Source organism: Orcinus orca, chromosome X (assembly GCF_937001465.1).
Source record: "Orcinus orca chromosome X, mOrcOrc1.1, whole genome shotgun sequence".
In the NCBI taxonomy this organism is placed as follows: domain Eukaryota; kingdom Metazoa; phylum Chordata; class Mammalia; order Artiodactyla; family Delphinidae; genus Orcinus; species Orcinus orca.
Window position 1 is genome coordinate 117,116,367 of NC_064580.1, and position 20,924 is coordinate 117,137,290.

The 20,924-nt window shown below is 41.8% G+C and overlaps 1 pseudogene; it reads right to left on the reverse strand.

Moving 5' to 3' along the window:
• Positions 1–1,242: 1,242 nt before the first annotated feature.
• LOC125963114 (integrator complex subunit 6-like) lies at positions 1,243–12,152 on the reverse strand (annotated as a pseudogene).
• Positions 12,153–20,924: the final 8,772 nt, after the last annotated feature.

Sequence of the window (20,924 nt, forward strand, 5' to 3'; positions counted from 1 at the left end):
AGAAGAGGTGTCAGACCTGGAGTAAAAAGAAACTCAGGTTTCTGAGAGAGAAAAGATGCATGAGGAAGATCATACACTGACAGGGATTTGGGGTGATAGAGTGTGAATATCAGACATCTTGACATTGAGACTTTCAGCTTTTCAACTTGTAAAGGGCATTGAGACAATAAATCATGAGTGTCAGAGCTCTGTGAATGTTTGCTTAGTAGTTGAACTGTCCAGCTCATTTCTGTATGTATTGAGAGTGCCAAGAAAGAAAAAGTGCTCTATTGTACGCTCTTTGCTCAGTCCTATTTGTCTGTTGTTTGCCATAAGCATCGGCAGCTTATTCACTTGCCTTTCAATGTTTCTGAGGAACGTCCTTCACATAGCTGCTTCTCCACTCTAAAAGAGCTTAGAGTTAAGACAAGAGAAAAGCAAAAAATCCCCTTGCATCAGTCCTTCAGGGAGCCTTCTAGACAGCTTTAAACAAACACAATTCCTTGGGAGTAAGGTCTACTCTCCTCCCTCCTGAGCCAGGAACCCTCACTTGGAATGCACGCTGACATCGTCAAGACCGCTGCTCTACTAGGGAAGGGCTGGGGCAAGAATAACTTAAAATGCCAGCAAATTCTCCTGTCACATTTCATGGCTCTTCTTCAGACTTAACATTCGCTTGGTTGCTGTAAACCTCTGATGATCTTCCAGAGTTCCAATAAACTTGATTCCGATCATTGTTTTCCCGGTGTTTCCAGTGTTCCTGGAGGACCCTACCCAGAGTGCCCTACACCACGTTCACCAATATCACTAAGTTCCGTGAGTGACGTTTTGAAGCTTACATCCTTCCGCTAACATCTTAATTTAGCAGTGTGGTGGCTTCCCTGGTGGCACAGTGGTTGGGAATCCGCCTGCCAAGGTAGGGAACACGGGTTCAAGCCCTGGCCCGGGAAGATCCCACATGCCACAGAGGAGCTAGGCCCGTGTGCCACAACTACTGAAGCCTGTGTGCCATAACTGCTGAAGCTTGCATTCCTGGAGCCTGTGCTCCACAACAAGAGAAGCCACCGCAATGAGAAGCCCTCACACCGCAAGGAAGAGTATCCTCTGTTCACGGCAACTAAAGAAAGCCCGCGCACAGCAACGGAGGACCCAACGCAGCCAAAAAATAATAAATTTATTTTAAAAAACCCAACAGTGTGCACTTTTTTTTTCTGAAAGGAATAACAAAGCAGAAGAAACAGAAAACTAGAAATTTCTCTAGCATCAGGGACCTCGTGAAAAATCAATAAAATGATTTATTTTATATATGCAATGTCAGAATCTCTTTGCACACTTAAATTTTTGCATATTAACACAAACATAACAATACTGCTCCATATAAACCTTTGTATAAACATTAAAGGAAATATATGCATTATTTTGTCTTTTAGTGCTTCTGAAGCACAGAATACACAAGTCCACCTGAAGACTTTCTGTCGTCACATGCGAGAACAAATGTCAGGGGTTGAGGCAGCCTCAGGTGCACTTTGTAATGCCTCTAGACAAAATAGAACAGAGTTGGAGGTAGATTGTTTGGTGACTCCCCGTGACCCGCCCACGGAGAAATAACTTACCCAAATAGCAGCTTTCTTACTCTTTGATCCAAACTGTCCTGAATCTTGCATGGTTTTAAAGGCACAACTAGGAATGGTTGAAAACTTTGTTCAGCACACACAAGATTACCAGTTGGCCTCTGAACACCTATTCTTTCTAAAGGACATAGTAAGAGCACCAAGTAGTGCCCCACCTGCACGTAGCCCCTAGTCACTCTGGAAATGCCCAGGATGGCCAAGTTCGAGACTGAACACTTATCACATGTGGTAGGGGCGACAGGGTTTACTGATTTTAACCTGCTGGATTAATAACATCACCTTCCTCAATTGGGAAAAGTAACAACAAAACAACAAAGTAATACTTTCAAAGAACATTGATAAGGCAAAAGCCAGCTTTTCCCGCCAAATAAACTGAAAACAAAAAGCTCCACTGCTTTTTCTTAGCCTCTGGAAGGCAGTTCCCTTGACTAAAACATCGTAGGATAATCAACAATATCCCATTCTACCCTACAGCACAGAACACTTATTCTTTTTTCCTCCTTGGTCATTGCGTTAACATCATGATCTGCTGTTGATGTGATTAAACGCTGTTGGGAAGGTGATGGGATTCTATTTCTTCTAGTAGCTTCTCAAGGTACTGAATTAAGACTCGTCTTTTGAACCTAAAAACGAAAAAGAAATTTTATTATCCAAAAGGTCCTTAAAGCATTTATGATGCGTGAGGCACCGTGTGGGATACAACGTGGGACTGGCCATTCACATGGGAAATAGAAAATGTATGTCCGTGTAAAGATAGGGCTTAGCTAATACCGAGATTACCAGCTGAGAGCCCAAGCCCACCTCAGACTGTGAGGAGTGCAAAAGGCTCCACAGACCTGGATGAATGAGTTGGCCTCAGGTAGTATTAATCTAGACGCCTCTGCAGACAGCCGTAGTTATGACTGAAGGCCAGGGCTTAGGAAAGCAAAGCAGGACTTCCCTGGTGGCACAGTGGTTAAGAATCCTCCTGCCAATGCAGGGGACACGGGTTCGAGCCCTGGTCCGGGAAAATCCCACATGCCGCAGAGCAACTAAGCCCGTGAGCCACAACTACTGAGCCCGCATTCCACAACTACTGAAGCCTGTGCACCTAGAGCCCGTGCTCCACAACAAGAGAAGCCACCGCAATGAGAAGCCGTCGCACTGCAATGAAGAGTAGCCCGCGCTTGCTGCAACTAGGGAAAGCTCATGTGGAGCAACGAAGATCCAATGGAGCCAAATAATTAATTAATTAATTAAAACAAAAAAGAAAAGCAAGGCAGAACCAATCCCTCCGCCTGTCTTGCATTGGGCAGCCCTCCTGCTTCAAAAAACACAATGAAGAGTTCCTCTTTACACCCACCTTGCAGCTTCCTTGATGGTAAATTCAATAAATTGTTTCCTCACTGCAAGAGGTCCTTGCACTCCTTCAAGCAAAATGAAAATTCTTTCATACTCTGAAGATATTTAAAAAAATTAGTATTTTTAAAAATATGGATGAAAAATAAAATTCAATCTTTACACATCATCAGTAATCATTCCTTGTGTGTGGAAAGTTAGGTATACTTTGTATTTGAAACACTCAAATCAAGATATCCGCACATATCTGCTACGGAAACTCTAAACACTAATTAAATGTGGTCTGCTGAATAATGGCCCCCCAAGTTGTCCATGTCCTAATTCTGAGAACCTGTGAACATGTTACCTTATATGGCAAAAGAGACCTTACTTTGCAGATGTGATTAAGTTATGGCTCTTGAGATGGGGAGATTATCCATGTTTATACATGTTGCCCAACGTAACCACAAATATCCTTATAAAAGAGAGGCAGTAGAGCTGGTCAGAAAGAAAAGATGTAAGGGTGGGAGCAGAGGTTAGAGAGGAGAGAAGGGGCTAAGTTGCTGGCTTGAAGATGGAGGAAGGGCCCACGAGCGAAGGAACACAGGCAGCCTGTAGAAGCTGGAAGAGGCAAGGAAACAGATTCTCCCTAGAGCCTGCAGAAGGAACCCTGGCCTGCCAACACCTTCTTGCTAGCCCAGTGAAAATCATTTCAGATCTGACTTCCACAACTCGAAGATAATACAGTTTTGAGCCACGAAGTTTGTGATAACTGTTACAGCAGCAAAAGGAAACTATTACACTAAGTAAGGGGAAAGAGAGAGAGAAAGGTGTATTGGGTCTTTTTTAGGTAAAGCCAGAGGAATCATTTTAAATTATGTGAAAACCCAGTACTTCCCAAAAATGCACCTCAAGAGATACCTTGAGAGGAACTTCCGGGAAGATGGCGGAAGAGGAAGACGCGGAGATCACCTTCCTCCCCACAGATACACCAGAAATACATCTACACGTGGAACAACTCCTACAGAACACCTACTAAACGCTGGCAGTAGACCTCAGACCTCCCAAAAGGCAAGAAACCCCCCACGTACCTGGGTAGGGCAAAATAAAAAAGAATAAACAGAGACAAAACGATAGGGACGGGACCTGCACCAATGGGAGGGAGGTGTGACGGATGAAAAGTGTCCACACACTAGGAAGCCCCTTCGCGGGCGGAGACTGCGGGTGGCAGACGGGGGCAGCTTCGGAGCCGCGGAGGAGAGCACAGCAACAGGGGTGCGGAGGGCAAAGCGGAGAGATTCCTGCACAGAGGATAAGGGCTGACTGGCACTCACCAGCCCGAGAGGCTTGTCTGCTCAGCCGCCGGGACGGGCGGGGCTGGGAGCTGAGGCTCAGGCTTCGGTCGGAGCGCCGGGAGAGGACTGGGGTTGGCGGCGTGAACACAGCCTGAAGGGGTTAGTGCACCACGGCTAGCCGGGAGGGAGACCGGGGAAAAGTCTGGACCTGCCGAAGAGGCAAGAGACTTTTTCTTCCCTCTTTGTTTCCTGGTGCGCAAGGAGAGGGGATTAAGAGTGCTGCTTAAGGAGCTCCAGAGATGGGCGCGAGCCGCGGCTAAAAGCGCGGACCCCAGAGACGGGCATGAGACGCTAAGGCTGCTGCTGCCGCCACCAAGAAGCCTGTGTGCCGACACAGGTCACTCTCCACACCTCCCTTCCGGGGAGCCTGTGCAGCCCGCCACTGCCAGGGTCCCGGGATCCACGGACAACTCCCCCGGAAGAACGCACGGCGCGCCTCACGCTGGTGCAACGTCACGCCGGCCTCTGCCGCCGCAGGCCCGCCCCGCACTCCGTGCCCCTCCCTCCCCCCCGGCCTGAGTGAGCCAGAGCCCCCGAATCAGCGGCTCCTTTAACCCCGTCCTGTCTGAGCGAAGAACAGACGCCCTCCAGCGACCTACACTCGGAGGCGAGGCCAAATCCAAAGCTGAGCCCCTGGGAGCTGTGAGAACAAAGAAGAGAAAGGAAAATCTCTCCCAGCAGCCTCAGGAGCAGCGGATTAAAGCTCCACAATCAACTTGATGTACCTGCATCTGTGGAATACCTGAATAGACAACGAATCATCCCAAATTAAGGAGGTGGACTTTGAGACCAAGATTTATGATTCTTCCCCTTTTCCTTTTTTTGTGTGTATGTGTATGCTTCTGTGTGAGATTTTGTCTGTATAGCTTTGCTTCCACCATTTGTCCGAGGGTTCTATCCGTCCCTTTTTTTAAAAATTTTTCTCTTAATAATTACTTTTTATTTTAATAACTTTATTTTATTTTACTTTATCTTCGTTCTTTCTTTCCTTCCTTCCCTCCTTTAGACAACGAATCATCCCAAATTGAGGAGGTGGACTTTGAGAGCAGTATTTATGATTTTTTATTCTTTTCCTCTTTTTGTGAGTGTGGATGTGTATGCTTCTGTGTGAGATTTTGTCCGTATAGCTTTGCTTCCACCATTTGTTCCTGGGTTCTATCCATCCATTTTTTTGTTTTTTGGGTTTATTTTGCTCTTAATAATTATTTTAATAACTTTATTATATTTTATCTTAATTTTACTTTATCGTCTTTCTTTATTTTCCTTCCTTCCCTCCTTCCTTCCTTGCTCCCTCCCTCCCTCCTTTCTTTCTTTCTTTCTACTTCTACTAATTCTTTCTTTCTACTTTTTCTCCCTTTTCTTCTGAGCCATGTGGATGAAAGGCTCTTGGTGCTGCAGCCAGGAGTTTGTGCTGTGCCTCTGAGGTGGGAGAGCCAACTTCAGGACACTGGGCCACAAAAGACCTCCCAGCTGCACATAATATCAGATGGCGAAAATCTCCCAGAGATCTCCATCTCAACACCAACACCCAGCTTCACTCAATGACCAGCAAGCTACAGTGCTGGACACCCTAGGCCAAACAACTAGCAAAACAGGAACACAACCCCACCCATTAGCAGAGAGGCTGCCTAAAATCATAATAAGTCGACAGACACCCCAAAACACACCACCAGACGTGGACCTGCCCACCAGAAAGACAAGATCCAGCCCCATCCACCAGAACACAGGCACTAGTCCCCTCCACCAGAAGGCCTACACAACCCAGAACCAACCTTGGCCACTGGAGACAGACACCAAAAACAACGGAAATATAAACCTGCAGTCTGCAAAAAGGAGACCCCAAACACAGTAAGATCAGCAAAATGAGAAGACAGAAAAACACACAGCAGATGAAGGAGCAAGGGAAAAAACCAACAGACCTAACAAATGAAGAGGAAATAGGCAGTCTACCTGAAAAAGAATTCAGAATAATGATAGTAAAGATGATCCAAAATCTTGGAAATAGAATAGACAAAATGCAAGAAACATTTAACAAGGACCTAGAAGAACTGCAGATGAAACAAACAATGATGAACAACACAATAAATGAAATGAAAAACACTCTAGATGGGATCAATAGCAGAATAACTGAGGCAGAAGAACGGATAAGTGACCTGGAAGATAAAAGAGTGGAAATAACTACTGCAGAGCAGAATAAAGGAAAAAGAATGAAAAGAACTGAGGACAGTCTCAGAGACCTCTGGGACAACATTAAACGCACCAACATTGAAATTATAGGGGTTCCAGAAGAAGAAGAGAAAAAGAAAGGGACTGAGAAAGTATTTGAAGAGATTATAGTTGAAAACTTCCCTAATATGGGAAAGGAAATAGTTAATCAAGTCCAGGAAGCACAGAGAGTCCCATACAGGATAAATCCAAGGAGAAATACACCAAGACACATATTAATCAAACTGTCAAAAATTAAATACAAAGAAAACATATTAAAAGCAGCAAGGGAAAAACAGCAAATAACACACAAGGGAATCCCCATAAGGTTAACAGCTGATCTCTCAGCAGAAACTCTGCAAGCCAGAAGGGAGTGGCAGGACATATTGAAAGTGATGAAGGAGAAAAACCTGCAACCAAGATTACTCTACCCAGCAAGGATCTCATTCAGACTTGATGGAGAAATTAAAACCTTTACAGATAAGCAAAAGCTGAGAGAGTTCAGCACCACCAAACCAGCTCTACAACAACTGCTACAGGAACTTCTCTAGGCAAGAAACACAAGAGAAGGAAAAGACCTACAATAACGAACCCAAAACAATTAAGAAAATGGGAATAGGAACATACATATTGATAATTACCTTAAATGTAAATGGACTAAATGCTCCCACCAAAAGACACAGATTGGCTGAATGGATACAAAAACAGGACCCATATATTTGCTGTCTACAAGAGACCCAATTCAGACCTAGAGACACATACAGACTGAAAGTAAGGGGATGGAAAAAGATATTTCATGCAAATGGAAACCAAAAGAAAGCTGGAGTAGCAATTCTCATATCAGACAAAATAGACTTTAAAATAAAGACTATTAGAAGAGACAAAGAAGGACACTACATAATGATCAAGGGATCGATCCAAGAAGAAGATATAACAATTATAAGTATTTATGCACCCAACATAGGAGCCCCTCAATACATAAGGCAAATACTAACAGCCATAAAAGGGGAAATCGACAGTAACACATTCATAGTAGGGGACTTTAACACCCCACTTTCACCAATGGACAGATCATCCAAAATGAAAATAAGTAAGGAAACACAAGCTTTAAATGATACATTAAACAAGATGGACTTAATTGATATTTATAGGACATTCCATCGTAAAACAACAGAATACACGTTTTTCTCTAGTGCTCATGGAACAGTCTCCAGGATAGATCATATCTTGGGTCACAAATCAAGCCTTGGTAAATTTAAGAAAATCGAAGTTGTATCAAGTATCTTTTCCGACCACAACGCTATGAGACTAGATATAAATTACAGGAAAAGACCTGCAAAAAATACAAACACATGGAGGCTAAACAATACACTACTGAATAACGAAGTGATCACTGAATAAATCAAAGAGGAAATTAAAAAATATCTAGGAAAAATGACAATGGACACACGACGACTCAAAACCTATGGGATGCAGCAAAAGCAGTTCTAAGAGGGAAGTTTATAGCAATACAAGCCTACCTTAAGAAACAGGAAACATCTCGAATAAACAACCTAGCCTTGCACCTAAAGCAATTAGAGGAAGAAGAACAAAAAAACCCCAAAGTTAGCAGAAGGAAAGAAATCATAAAAATCAGATCAGAAATAAATGAAAAAGAAATGAAGGAAACGATAGCAAAGATCAATAAAACTAAAAGCTGGTTCTTTGAGAAGATAAACAAAATTGATAAACCATTAGCCAGACTCATCAAGAAAAAAAGGGAGAAGACTCAAATCAATAGAATTAGAAATGAAAAAGGAGAAGTAACAACTGACATTGCAGAAATACAAAAGATCATGAGAGATTACTACAAGCAACTCTATGCCAATAAAATGGACAACCTGGAAGAAATAGACAAATCCTTAGAAAGGCACAACCTGCCAAGACTGAATCAGGAAGAAATAGAAAATATGAACAGACCAATCACAAGCACTGAAATTGAAACTGTGATTAAAAATCTTCCAACAAACAAAAGCCCAGGACCAGATGGCTTCACAGGCGAATTCTATCAAACATTTAGAGAAGAGCTAACACCTATCCTTCTCAAACTCTTCCAAAATATAGCAGAGGGAGGAACACTCCCAAACTCATTCTACGAGGCCACCATCACCCTGATACCAAAACCAGACAAGGATGTCACAGAGAAAGAAAACTATAGGCCAATATCACTGATGAACATAGATGCAAAAATCCACAACAAAATACTAGCAGACAGAATCCAACAGCACATTAAACGGATCATACACCATGATCAAGTGGGGTTTATTCCAGGAATGCAAGGATTCTTCAATATATGCAAATCAATCAACGTGATACACCATATTAACAAATTGAAGGAGAAAAACCATATGATCATCTCAATAGATGCAGAGAAAGCCTTTGACAAAATTCAACACCCATTTATGATAAAAACCCTGCAGAAAGTAGGCATAGAAGGAACTTTCCTCAACATAATAAAGGCCAAATATGACAAACCCACAGCCAACATCGTCCTCAATGGGGAAAAACTGAAAGCATTTCCACTAAGATCAGGAACAAGACAAGTTTGCCCACTCTCACCACTCTTATTCAACATAGTTTTGGAAGTTTTAGCCACAGCAATCAGAGAAGGAAAGGAAATAAAAGGAATCCAAATTGGAAAAGAAGAAGTAAAGCTGTCACTGTTTGCAGATGACATGATACTATACATAGAGAATCCTAAAGATGCTACCAGAAAACTGCTGGAGCTAATCAATGAATTTGGTAAAGTAGCAGGATACAAAATTAATGCACAGAAATATCTGGCATTCCTGTACACTGATGATGAAAAATCTGAAAGTGAAATCAAGAAAACAATCCCATTTACCATTGCAACAAAAAGAATAAAATATCTAGGAATAAACCTACCTAAGGAGACAAAAGACCTGTATGCAGAAAATTATAAGACACTGATGAAAGAAATTAAAGACGATACAAATAGATGGAGAGATATACCATGTTCTTGGATTGGAAGAATCAACATTGTGAAAAGGACTCTGCTACCCAAAGCAATCTAGAGATTCAATGCAATCCCTATCAAACTACCACTGGCATTTTTCACAGAGCTAGAACAAAAAATTTCACAATTTGTATGGAAACACAAAAGACCCCGAATAGCTAAAGCAATCTTGAGAACGAAAAACGGAGCTGGAGGAATCAGGCTTCCTGACTTCAGACTATACTACAAAGCTACAGTAATCAAGACAGTATGGTACTGGCACAAAAACAGAAATATAGATCAATGGAACAGGATAGAAAGCCCAGAGATAAACCCACGCACATATGGTCACCTTATCTTAGATAAAGGGGGCAGGAATGTACAGTGGAGAAAGGACAGCCTCTTCAATAAGTGGTGCTGGGAAAACTGGACAGGTACATGTAAAAGTATGAGATTAGATCACTCCCTAACACCATATACAAAAATAAGCTCAAAATGGATTAAAGACCTAAATGTAAGGCCAGAAACTATCAAACTCTTAGAGGAAAACATAGGCAGGACACTCTATGACATAAATCACAGCAAGATCCTTTTTGACCCACCTCCTAGAGAAATGGAAATAAAAACAAAAATAAACAAATGGGACCTAATGAAACTTCAAAGCTTTTGCACAGCAAAGGAAACCATAAACAAGACCAAAAGACAACCCTCAGAATGGGAGAAAATATTTGCAAATGAAGCAACTGACAAAGGATTAATCTCCAAAATTTATAAGCAGCTCATGCAGCTTAATAAGAAAAAAACAAACAACACAATCCAAAAATGGGCAGAAGACCTAAATAGACATTTCTCCAAAGAAAATATACAGACTGCCAACAAACACATGAAAGAATGCTCAACATCACTAATCATTAGAGAAATGCAAATTAAACTACAATGAGATATCATCTCACACCAGTCAGAATGGCCATCATCAAAAAATCTAGAAACAATAAATGCTGGAGAGGGTGTGGAGAAAAGGAACTCTCTTACACTGTTGGTGGGAATGTAAATTGATACAGCCACTGTGGAGAACAGTATGGAGGTTCCTTAAAAAACTAAAAATAGAACTACCATATGACCCAGCACTCTCACTACTGGGCATATAGCCTGAGAAAACCATAATTCAAAAAGAATCATGTACCAAAATGTTCGTTGCAGCTCTATTTACAATAGTCCAGAGATGGAAACAACCTAAGTGTCCATCATCGGATGAATGGATAAAGAAGATGTGGCACACATATACAATGGAATATTACTGAGCCATAAAAAGAAATGAAATTGAGCTATTTGTAATGAGGTGGATAGACCTAGAGTCTGTCATACAGAGTGAAGTAAGTCAGAAAGAGAGAGACAAGTACTGTATGCTAACACATATATATGGAATTTAAGAAAAAAAAATGTCATGGAGAACCTAGGGGTAAAACAGGAATAAAGACACAGACTTACTGGAGAATGGACTTGAGGATATGGGGAGGGGGAAGGGTAAACTGTGACAAATCGAGAGAGAGGCATGGACATATATACACTACCAAACGTAAGGTAGATAGCTAGTGGGAAGCAGCCGCATAGCACAGGGAGATCAGCTCGGTGCTCTGTGACCGTCTGGAGGGGTGGGATAGGGAGGGTGAGAGGGAGGGAGACGCAAGCGGGAAGTGATATGGGAACATATGTATATATATAACTGATTCATTTTGTTGTGAAGCTGAAACTAACATACCATTACAAAGCAATTAAACTCCAATTAAAAAAAAAAGAGATACCTTGAATCTATTCTGAATCCTAAACGGAAAGGGACCTCCATTATATTATTGATAGATGGTCTTTCACTACTTACTTTGCCCAAATTTTCGAACTTCCTTCATTAACTGTTGTTTTATATCAGCATTGATTCCTTGTGCCATAGCAGGAGTTATTTGCGATGTATTTGGCCCAGTTTCCAAAGCAGATGTTACCGAGACTTTTCGATCATCTACAGAGACGCTGCAGTTCTTGGTTCCTCCTATGACTGCATTACTACCAGGATTGTGCATCAGGTCATCTTTCCTGAGACTAGTGAAATCATCAGACAGGCAATCCACTTGGTCGGGCGGGATACTATCTCCTGCCATATTCATAAGCTCTGGGGCAGCAGATTTTGACAAGAAGCCATCGGGTGAGATTTGACCATTTTCCATCTTCTCATGAACATCGTGAGTGACGGTAACATCTGGAAACCAAATTAACAAGTGGAGCTGTGACGTAAGTGCATTATGGCAACCCCACAGGGACCACCCGGTGCTCCTCAGTTTTGAGGAAATTGTTTCATAAAGCAAGAGGATGTACCAGATGGAGCCTGAGACCCCTCAAATTGGGCTCAGGAAGTAATACGACAAACGCACTTTCTTCTCTTCATGGCACCATGAACACATATGGAAACCACGTAAGACAGTACAACGAATAAAGAGGCTCAGGTCCCTGGTGCTGAGGGTTGAGCTGCAGCTCGTGCTTTACAAGCTGAAAAGCAGCAAGTCTCACTTGGTGGCATGATTTCTGTCCTTTACCTATGAAATGCCATGCTCTACCGAGCTTGACATCAGATTACATGCCACCCCCCGCCAAACTCCCGCCTCTCTCCCTCCAAAGTTCTGAGGAAACACAGGTGGTGGCCACTAGACCTGAAGGTTCTGTATGGCCCCCGTCACCCCACCCCAAATCCCTGTCAGTATAAGATCTTCCTCATGCATCTTTTCTCTCTCAGAAACCTGAGTTTCTTTTTACTCCAGGTCTGACACCTCTTCTCCATTGACTCGTCCTGCTCTGTGCCGGGCGCTGTGCCAGGAGCCGGGGAGCGGCAGCCAACAGGACAGACGCCAGCAATCCCCGCCCTTATGGAGCTTCCATGCTCATGGGGACGCCAGGCAGTAAGTGTACAACGATCCAACAGAATTATTACGGTTGGAATTCGTGTTAGGGAAGAGGCAAGCAGGGATGGGACAGAGAGCAGGAGGGGAGCCCCAGCGGACCACGTGGTCGGGAAGGCCCTCCTGAGGAGGTGTCCTTTGGGCAGAGCCTGGAGGGGGAGAGAGAGCCGGCCTGTGCACATGCAGAGGAAGAGCTCCAGGCTGCGGCAAGGGCACGTGCAGAGCCCCGGGGAGGGGACTGGCCAGGGAGCACAGAGCAAAGGATAGAGGCAGAGAGAGCAAGGAGGAGACGACAGGCCACGTGTTAGGAGAGGATGGCGGGGCCAGGTCGTGCACAGCTGGGAGACCAGGGTCGGGAGCTCAGATTGTGTTCTGAGTGCCTAGGAAAGGTGATGATGGGTCTTCAGCATGGATGTGGCGTGATCTCATTTCTGTGTTGACATGATCACTCCGGCTACAGGGTTAGACAGTGAGGGTCAGACTCTAGCAAGAATAGCAATCAGATCAGATAAGAAGCTATTGTAGTATCTTGTTGAAAGATCATGTCAGAGGGGAGTAGACAGAGAAAAAATGGTGGGATTCAGGAATCTTTACAATAATATTTACAGGGAAAATGACAAGGGTAAGCAGAAAAAAAGAATGAAACCGGGTTACGAATATGAGAGGAAAACCAGTAGGTCACAGAGTATAGCAATCCCAGAAAGTTTCCATGAAGGAGAGAGTAAACAACTGCGTCAAATATGGCTGAGAAATTAATAGCAATCTCAGCCAAAACTAGTGAGATTGATGAGAACAGCTCCAGTAAAGTGTAGGAGGCAGAATCCAGACTCTACTGGCTAAGACCATGAAGAGGAGGTGAGAACAGTCATTCTTACCATCTTCCATGGACATGGATGAGGCCCAAACAGAGGATCCTCCTTCTTGTTCCTGTTTCACGGACAGCAGGTCCATACTCAGCTTTTCCTTAGATGAAGAAGGATTCTCGGGTTCTCCACAAAGTTCCATTTGGTTTTCAGGCCCTACAGTAAACTCCGCTTCATCACTCATCATTTACTGAGAAACATCAATGCACATGTTCCATTTGCAACAAAACTCCAACAATCACAAAGTTGCAAACAGTTTGCATATGTATATATAACCAAGAAGTTGAATCATTAATTTGAGTTTTCACCATGGTCCAATATTTACCATACCTCAACAAATACTCTTTTCAGAAAATGCAACTGAATTTTAATCCAGTCTATAGTTTAAAAAAGGAGGAAGCTGGGACTTCCCTGGTGGTCCCGTGGTTAAGACCCCGCCTTCCAAAGCAGGGAGTACAGGTTCGATCCCTGGTCAAGGACTAAGATGCCACATGCTTTGGGGCAACTAAGCCCATGCACCACAACTACTGAGCCCCACGCACCACAACCTGAGAGCCCGCATGCTGCAACTACAGAGCCCATGTGCTCTGGAGCCCATGCGCCACAACTAGAGAGCCCGCATACTACAGCTACTGAGCCTGCGCACCCTGAAGCCCATGCACCACAACTAGGGAGAAGCCCGAGCGCCGCAATGAAGAGCCCATGCGCCACAACGAAAGATCCCACGTCCCGCAGCTAAGACCCGATGCCGCCAAAAATGAATGAATGAATAAGTAAATAAATAAATATTTTTAAATAAGTAAATAAATAAAAATTTTCAAAGGATGAAGCTAATACACAAGGTGCTGTCCAAAGCCAAACACGGTGTAACCATGAGTAATCAGAATGCTTGGGGAATGGGCAACTCTCAACAAAAAAGGGCATTACTTTTCTAAGGGGAAATAATTCCCTTTCTTTGTCCTCATTTTATTTATTTTTCAAATCAGTTTACAGTTTTTTTTTCCTTTTTATTTATTTTTTGGCTGTGTTGTGTCTTCGCTGCTGCGACCGGGCTTTCTCTAGTTGCGACGAGCGAGGGCTTCTCTTGTTGCAGAGCACGGGCTTCTAGGCATGTGGGCTTCAGTAATTGCAGCACACGGGCTCAGTAGTTGTGGCTCGCAGCCTGTAGAGCACAGGCTCAGTAGTTGTGGTGCACGGGCTTAATTGCTCCGCGGCATGTGGGATCTTCCCAGACCATGGATCAAACCCATGTCTCCTGCATTGGCAGGCGGATTCTCATCCACTGTGCTTCTTTGTCCTCATTTTAGAAGGCCAATATAAACTGATAACAACATCTCACAAGGACATTTGAAGAAAAGAAAACTATAGGTCTTTATACTAATATCTCTCCTGAACTTAAACCCAATAATCCTAAACCAACGAATAATAAAATACAATAATATATAAAAAGGATATACATCCTGTCTTGATGAGGGTATACTGCAGGGAGGTAAGATTGGTTTAAAATTCAAAAATCAATGTAATGCTTAACAACACTTAACAACAACAACAAACCAAGGGAAAACCTTATGATCACTTCTATAGATGGGTTAAGTTTCAGCACCTATTCATGATAAAAAACTATCCACAATCTAGAATAGAAGGCAACTTCCTTAATCTGATAAAGTGTATCTACCCCCTAAAAATCTATAGCAAATGTCACACTTAATGATGAAATATCAAACATTTCTCCCTGCGTTTGGAAAATAGGATGTTCACTATCCATCAACAATTTACTGATGGTTCTAAAAAGTGAAGTATTACCAGGAAATTATAATAGTTGTAAAGTTTGGAAAGGAAAAAGTAAAACTGTCATTATTCACAGATGGCATTACATAGAATATGCAAAAGAATATAAAATCATTAGAGTTAATAAGTGAACTTAATCAACTTATCAGTTATAATAAAAACCACTTTGTGGTTATTATTATTACCAGTTTTCTATTCCCATATAATAGCAACAAATAATTAGAATATGAAATTTTAAATACCATTGATAATAGTATCAAAAACATCAAATATCTAAGTAAATAGTGCTAGAGCACAACACAAAAAGTATAAAACATCACTGAGAGAAAGTAAAGACCTCAGGAAACAGAAAGAAATACTTTTTGCATGGATTGCAAGATTCATTATTGAGTTGTTACTGTCAATTCTCTCAAAAATGATCTCTACTAATCCAATTTAAAATCCCACCATGAGAAAAGACGGCCTCTTCAATAAGTGGTGCTGGGAAAACTGGACAGCTACATGTAAAAGAATGAAATTAGAACACTCCCTAACACCATACACAAAAATAAACTCAAAATGGATTAGAGACCTAAATGTAAGGCCAGACACTATCAAACTCTTAGAGGAAAACATACGCAGAACACTCTATGACATAAATCACAGCAAGATCCTTTTTGACCCACCTCCTAGAGAAATGGAAATAAAAACAAAAATAAACAAATGGGACCTAATGAAACTTAAAAGCTTTTTCACAGCAAAGGAAACCATAAAAAAGAGGAAAGGACGAAAAGACAACCCCCAGAATGGGAGAAGATATTTGCAAACTGGCAAAGGATTAATCTCCCAAATATACAAGCAGCTCATGCAGCTCAATATCAAAAAAACAAAAAACCCAATTCAAAAATGGGCAGAAGACCTAAATAGACATTTCTCCAAAGAAGATATACAGATTGCCAACAAACACAGGAAAGGATGCTCAACATCACTAATCATTAGAGAAATGCAAATCAAAACTACAATGAGATATCACCTCACACCAGTCAGAATGGCCATCATCAAAAAATCTAGAAACAATAAATGCTGGAGAGGGTGTGGAGAAAAGGGAACCCTCTTGCACTGTTGGTGGGAATGTAAATTGATACAGCCATTACGGAGAACAGTATGGAGGTTCCTTAAAAAACTAAAAATAGAACTACCATATGACCCAGCAATCCCACTATTGGGCATATACCCTGAGAAAACCATAATTCAAAAAGATACATGTACCACACTGTTCACTGCAGCAGTATTTACAATAGCCAGGAGGTGGAAACAACCTAAGTGTCCATCATCGGATGAATGGATAAAGAAGACGGGGCACACATACACAATGGAATATTACTCAGCCATAAAAAGGAACGACAACGGGAGAGGCCACAGCAGTGAGAGGCTCACGTATCGCGCAAAAAAAAAAAAAAAAAAAAAAAAAGGAACGAAATTGAGTTATTTGTAGTGAGGTGGATGGACCTGGAGTCTGTCATACAGAGTGAAGTAAGTTAGAAAGAGAAAAGAAAATACCATATGCATATATACGGAATCTAGAAAAATGGTACTGATGAACCTAGTGGTAGGGCAGGAGTAAACATGCAGATGTTGAGAACGGACTTGAGGACACAGGGGAGAAGGGGAGGCTGGGGCAAAGTGAGAGAGTAGCACTGACATACATACACTACCAAATGTAAAATGGATGGCCGGTGGGAAGCTGCTGCATAGCACTGGGAGATCAGCTCCATGCTTTGTGACCACCTAGAGGGGTGGGATAGGGAGGGTGGGAGGGAGCCTCAAGAGGGAGGAGATATGAGGATATATGTATATGTATAGCTGATTCACTTTGTTTTACAGCAGAAACTAACACAACATTGTAAAGCAAATATACTCCAATAAAGATTAAGAAGAAAAAGAAGGAAAAAGAAAATAAAATCCCACCATGCTGCATTTTGGTGAAAATTGACAAGCTGATAGTAAAAAGTGTATGGAAATTAAAGGGCTTAGAATAGCTAAGACAATCTTTAAGAAAAACAACAAAGTTGGAGGACACGCACTACCAGATTTGAAGACTTGCTACAAAAGTACTGTAATTAAAACAGTCTAGTAATGGAGCAAGGATAGGCCAATACACGAATGGAAGAGGACAGAGAATCTAGACACAGATCTGGAAATATGCTAAACAGCTGAATTTATGACACAAGGTCCCCTGCCAACCACTGTAGATAAGATAGTGTTTTTAATATGTCCAGTTATGTACACGGGAAAAAATAAAGCTTGCTTCTTACGTCATCCCATTCCACAAAAATTTATTAGAGATGAATGGGAGATCTGGTGGAAAATTCAGAATATTATCTTCATGGCTTTAAGGTAGGCAAAAATTTATTTTTGAGGATAAAAAAGGACTAACCAAAAATAATAGACTGTCTAATTAGACATAATTAAATTTGAAACTTCTGTTTACCAAAAAGACATGATTAAGAGAATGAAAAAGCAAAACATGTATATAGAAGATACTCAAAATTTTGTAGATATATAAATTGGATAAACATTTATACATTTAATTATTCATATATATCTATGTATTATATAATGAATTTAAACAATGTATATAAATATTTGTGCATATTTATGTATGTATATATAATTGGATATATCCCTCTCTCCAAAAAATCAGTGAAATCCAGAATATATGCAGAACTGTAAATCAATTTAAAACTTACAAACATCCTAATAAAATATGGGCAAAAGACCTGAAAAGGCACTTCGTATAAGACATACTCACATGGCCAATCCATATCTAAAAGGTGTTCAGCTTCATTAATCAGCAGAGGAATGCAAGTTTAGACATAATGAGAAGTCACTGCACACCCACCAGAATGAAATGAAAGACTGCCTGTAGAGCAAGTGTTTGTGAATATGTGGTCCAACTGGAACTCTCATACATTGCTTGCTGAACCCAGATTTCCACCTAGAAGCTCAAGGACATAGTTGAAAGGTTAGCTAGAACTCTCTTAAGGCTGAGATAAAGAAGTCAAGAAAATACTATTGAGCAATCTGCTTTGAGTTGCAGCAAGGTAATTCTTGGAGCAATAGAAAGCATGAACTAATGGAGAGTTTCTTTAAGGTGTTGCTGTGTGAACAACTCAGCCTTGAGTTCTCTCTGCAAAAAGTGTGAAGTGCCCTAGTCTGTTTCAGGAGAAGAACAGTTTTAATAAGACCCTGTGAGAGGGAGTAGGCATATTCCCCTCAAAGGAAAAAATAGACCAAAACAACAGACATCAACCTTGCTAGTGAAGAAAAAGCGTATCCCCAAATGTTGGCTATTGTTACTTCTCCTTTAGTGAATTGCTTCTTCTTGAAATGCACTTGACTTTCCCAGCTACTATGTTTGCCTTTTTCATACTGAGTTATATCTTTTTATATGTTGAGAACATATACCTCATATCTCTATTATTCATTGTAAATTTTTCCCCTAGCTCATTGCAAGCTATGCAGTATTCTTTTCTTAAAAAAATTTTTGCTGTTTAAGATATTTGGAATGAAATAAACCTAATACAGAAAATAAGGAAAGAAGTTAAAAGGAAGGCAAGACAACACAACTTTCCCTATAAATGTTAAAATTAAATAATAACCGGGAGTTCTTATGGTCAAGATGATAAGAAAATATGCCTTCACACAAACTTCTAAATTGCTGCAATTTTTCTGGAGGTGCATCTTTCATGATTTCTTCCCATGAGATACTACTTCTACTAATTTATAGAGATGAATTTTATAAATGCTTACATATAAATATTGTATTATACATAAAGATTTATAAAATTGAAAAATCACAAATAAATTGGATGCTTAACAATGCAGATGTAAATAAAAATCATTATATAGCTATATGATTAAATACTTTGCAACCATTAAAACACAAGTTTCAGAATAACATTTATGATCTAGAGAAAAGGCTTCTGACATAAGTTAGAAAAAAATGTAGCAAATTCTAAGATATGTAGTATGATCTCAACTTGGGGTAAAAAGCATAAATATTTGCACATTAAAAAACTGCTAAAAGCCCAGCAATTCCACCCCTGGATATATATCCGAAAAAAGCAGAAACACTAATTCGAAAAGATACATGCACCCCAATGTTCATAACACCATTATTTACAATTGCCAAGATATAAAAAGCAACCCACGTTTCCATCAACTGATGAATGGATAAAGGAGATGTGGTATATATATACAATGGAATACTGCTCAGCCATAAAAAAGGATGACATTTTGCCATTTGCAGCAACATGGATGGACCTGGAGGGTATTATACTAAGAGAACTAAGTCACACAGAGAAAGACAAATAATGTATGATATCACTTATATGTGGAATCTAAAACATACAACAAACAAGCGAATGTAACAAGAAAAAAGAGATTCACTGATAACAGAGAACAAATCAGTGGTTACCAGTGGGGAGAGGGAACAGGGAGGGGCAATATAGGGGTAGGGGACTAAGAAGTACAAACTAGTACATATAAAATAAACTACAAGGATATACTGTGTTATACAACACCGGGAATATAGCCAATATTCTATAACTATAAATAGAGTATAACCTTTAAAAACTGCAGGTCACTATATTGTACACCTGTAATTTATATATTACTGTACATCGATTATACTTCAATTTAAAAAAAGGAAAAAATAAGCAGAGGTAAAAAACGGCTAGAAGGAAAGATAACAAATGTTTTACTGTTTTCTGTTTGTAAATATACAATTTTATTTTCTCCCAATAGAAGTTTTGTTTTTAAAATCAGCATAAAAGTATGCAACTAAAAGAAAAGAAAAAAACACACCAAAACCCCAGAAATCTAGAAGTACCTCACCACCCCAGGGCTGAGACACAGCATCCAAGTAACAGCGTTAGAGCACCCAACTAAGATGTCCCCCCAAAGGCTGAGAGACCACATCAAGCAGAATCCACCCCATGAGGCAGACACAAGAGCCCAAAGAAGAGTCCTCAGCCATGGCTGAAACAGAGGACCCAAGAACCAGGAGCCACCCCTACATAAGCGAGATAAAGTGCCCAAGAAAACATCCTCACCTCGGTCTAAGAAACGGCACTCATGACAGAGTCCCCGTCCTGGGCAGGGGCCAACCTTCCAAGGAACAGTCTCAGTTGCCTCGGATCCCACAGGAAGCCCCAAGAACGAGCCCAAACCCCCAGTGCTGAGAAAGTGCCCAAGGGAAAGTTCTCTCCCGCAACGGCTGAGCCACAGCCCCCAAGGGAGAGGTCCACCCTAGTCTCAGAGCATCCTTGGAATGGCACCCCGTCGGCTGTGACAGCACCAATGCTAAGTCCTCTCAGAATGGAGAACAGTGCTCCCACTAACAGTCCCCACGGGCCACGAGCAGATCACAAGCAAAAGCCACCCAATCAGAGTGGACACAGAGGGTCAAAGGACAAGTGCCCCCCATGCTGAGCTGGGCACCTGAGGAGAGGCTCTCACAAATGAGGGAGAGCCAAGGGAGAGGGAGCCACAGCCCTGGGGTGACCCACCCAGGAAACCTCCCCTCTCAGGGCTGGGACAGACACCAAGAAGCGCTCGGCCCCCGGGCCTGCCATGGGCCCCAGCGCGAGTGCCCCCTCACCCGCGTGGGGAGAATCACACCAGATAAACCCTCCTGGACCTGAGCAGGAGTGCCAGGAGTGGCCTGTCCCCGACAAGGCTGAGCTAAGGCACCCGAGGAATGGCCTCCCCGGGCTGAGGCCAGCCCCCAAGGCAGCGTCTCCCCAGAGCTGAGGGGGTCCCACCCTGGACGGAAAACACACAGGGACTGACACCTTCCGGGGCAG